Source organism: Strix uralensis, chromosome 3 (genome assembly GCF_047716275.1).
Source record: "Strix uralensis isolate ZFMK-TIS-50842 chromosome 3, bStrUra1, whole genome shotgun sequence".
Lineage (NCBI taxonomy): Eukaryota > Metazoa > Chordata > Aves > Strigiformes > Strigidae > Strix > Strix uralensis.
Genome location: NC_133974.1, coordinates 48,930,571 through 48,933,991, shown reverse-complemented (window position 1 = coordinate 48,933,991; position 3,421 = coordinate 48,930,571). Strand labels below are relative to the sequence as shown.

Here is a 3,421-nt window from a genome sequence, read left to right as displayed (position 1 = left end):
TGCTGCACTAAAAGACACAACTGTGGCTCACTGATCCTGGTGTTGCTTCAGTGCCAGAATCATTCCCAATTTAGGCCTGCTGTCAACCATCTCCAATTCAGCAGACATGGAAAGGCAAAGGCAGACTGTGGGAATGCTTCCCAAAGAGCCCCTTCGGTGAATAATTTGCAGAAGCACCACTGGGCTGGAAACATCCCCTTGAATCAGAGTAGCTCCAGAGAACTAAGCAGAACTGAAGGAAGCAAGGAGTGGGTGGGCAGAAGAAGGAACAGGGAAAATAATTATGAAAAGAGCTAATTGCTTCTGTTGCTTCCATGGGCATGAGATATATCAGATGGTGTGCTTTTTGCGGTGTGTGTATATGAGATGTTTAACTCTGTCCTGATTTCAGTCAGGATAGAGTTAACTTTCCTTGAGCTGAGAGGGAACACAGTTGAAGGGCTGGATCCTGATCGATCATTGGAGCATTCCATGGCATGTGACATTCAAAGTTCAGCATATAGGCAGGCACTCTCCTGTGTGTTATTTTCTGGATCTGCTGGGTGGGGTTATATGCTGCTGGGGAGCTTGGTGAGCCACTACTGCATTTAAACTGTTTTGGACTACTATTATTAATGTTGGTTTTGCTAGTTTTCTTGTTTTTTTGTTTTTTGTTTTTTGTTTTTTTTTAATTTAACCTACAAATCTCTTCTTTTGTCCCTCCCCTATTTTACCGGGGTGTGTGTGTGTGTGTGTGTGTGTGTGTAAAAAACTGGCCACATGGAAATTTGGTACTGGCTGAATTCAAACCACAACAGTTTTTGGCACTCAACATGGGGCTCGAACCCACGAGCCTGAGATTAAGAGTCTCATGCTCTATTGACTGAGCTAGCTGAGCATGTGTTACCTCTTCCTCTGGTGCCATGGAGAGTTCAGTTTTGTCCTACGGTATCCCCGTAGCCCAGCTGGCCTTTGGCCCTAGCAATATTCTTTCAGTGCACTCGTATGTGAGTGCACCATGTCAACTCTCACGTACCCAAGAGCCGGGCCACTGAAGAACATCAGAACAACCAACAGGCGGATCAAGCTGCTAAGATTAAAGTGGCTGAAGTAGATCTGGACTGGCAACATAAGGGTGAACAATTTATGGCTCGCTGGGCCCATGACTCCTCAGGCCATCAGGGAAGAGATGCAACATATAGATGGGTTCGTGACTGAGGGGTGGACTTAACCATGGATGTTATTACACAGGTGATCTGTGAATGTGAGACACGTGCTACAATCAAGCCAAATGGTTACAGCCCATTTGGTATGGAGGACAGTGGTTAAAATATAAATATGGGGAGGCCTGGCAGATTGATTATATCACGCTCCCACAAACTCGGCATGGCAAACTATGTGCTTAAAATGGTGGAAGCAGCCACTGGTTGTTTGGAAACTTATGCCATGTCCCATGCCACTGCCCGGAATGCCATTTTAGGCCTTGAGGAGAAAGTCTTATGGCGGCATGGCATGCCAGAAAGAATTGAGTCAGATAATGGGACACATTTCCAAAACAACCTCATAGACGCCTGGGCCAAAGAACATGTCATTGAGTGATATATCACATTCCCTACCATGCACCAGCCTCTGGGAAAATTGAGCAATACAATGGATTGCTAAAAACTACACTAAGAGCAATGGGTGGTGGAACTTTCAAACACTGGGACGTGCATTTAGCAAAAGCCACCTGGTTATTCAATACCAGAGGATCTGCTAAGCAAGCTGGCCCTGCTCAATCAAACCTCCTACATACTGTAGATGGGGATAAAGCCCCCATAGTGCGCATGAAAAATATGCTGGGAAAGACTGTCTGGGTTACTCCTGCATCAGGTGAAGGTAAACCCATGCATGGGATTACTTTTGCCCAAGGATCTGGGTGCACTTGGTGGGTAATGCAGGAGGATGGAGAAGTCCGATGTGTGCCTCAGGGAGATTTGATTTTGGGTGAAAATAGCCAATGAATTGAACTGTCAAATAACCCTGTTATTGCAATCGGTGCCTCACAACATCCTCCTGCCACATCCAAAGCCTTCTGCTCCACCGACTGAGCCAACTCCACCTCATTCCTCCAGCCTTATAGACTGTCATGACAGATGGAACCCAAAGTTATGGACTAAATTAACTCAGACATTTTGGAAGGATGGCACATAGAGTGAGGGAATGATATCTGTGAGACCCTGGAAAGGGGTGGTGATACCTTAGAATCTATTTTGAACCTGAGCATCACATCAATGGTATGGAATAAGGGGTGGAGACTGTCCTGGTTTCGGCCAAGATAGAGTTAACTTTCCTTGGGCTGAGAGGGAGCACAGCTGAAGGGCTGAGTCCTGTTTGATCACTGGAGCATTCCATGTCATGTGACATAAAAGCTCATCATATAGGTGGGCACGTGCTCTCTCACATGTATTGTTTTGTTTTTGGTTTCTGGATCGGCTGGGCGGAGTTCTCTGGTGCGGTTGGATCGCTGCTGGGGACGGGCTCTGTACCAGTCAACGCTCGGTGAGCCACTGCTGCATTTTACCCGTTTTGGACTACTATTATTACTGTTGATTTTGCTGGTAATTTTTTTTTTTTTATTTAACCTACAAATTTCTTCTTTTCTCCTCCCTCCCCTATTTCACCGGGGGGGCGAGGGGAGGGGGCGGGGAGTAAACAACTGTCCACATAGCGATTTGCTACCAGCTGAGTTCAAAGCACAACAAACTGCCACTACAAACAAAAAAGATAAAGCTTTTTAATTTGCCCTTTAGGTTTTTAGGTAAAATCATGACATTTATAAGAACCTTAATTTATTTGTAGAGATACTTTTTTTTATCATTAGTTATACTGTGGGCTTACAGTATGGAATCCCCCATTCCAAGATGTTTTTCTCTGCTTCTAACTTTTGATGTTTATTTCTCTGTGTCTCTATTCAAATCTTCAATCCTGGAGAACTGAAATCTATTCATACTATTCATAGACATTGCCCCCATTCAAATTTTCAGAAAAATAAGGTTTATACCTGTGAACCAGAATAGATTAAAAAAAAATATAACCTGTGTTCAAAAAAGGGAAAAATATTCCACGTACTTTGGAAAAAAATACTTGAAAATATCTTAGTAATTTTCTTTACCTATTTTCTCTTAGTTTGAATAATCTACCTGATTGATATAATTACATTCTGTTCAATCTGTTCAACTAAACTACAGCCTGCATTTGCTCAGTGGAGACATGAGTTTCAGAGGAAAACCAAAGAATTTTTGTTTGCACTCTACATATTCCAGATGACAGATGCAGTAGCTGGATGAGAATTTTCTCAAAACTGCTATTTTTGTTGCTTTGGTCTATAGGGTATCAGATAGGAAAATTAAAACTTTGTATCTGCAGTTTTAAATATTCCCCTGTGGCTGATCAGCACTAA

The 3,421-nt window shown here is 43.2% G+C and overlaps 1 non-coding gene across 1 annotated transcript; it reads right to left on the bottom strand.

The window, feature by feature from the left end:
• Positions 1–804: 804 nt before the first annotated feature.
• On the bottom strand, positions 805–877 carry TRNAK-CUU (transfer RNA lysine (anticodon CUU)). Its single transcript has one exon. It is a non-coding gene; the product is annotated as a tRNA-Lys (tRNA).
• Between the last annotated feature and the right edge of the window lie 2,544 nt (positions 878–3,421).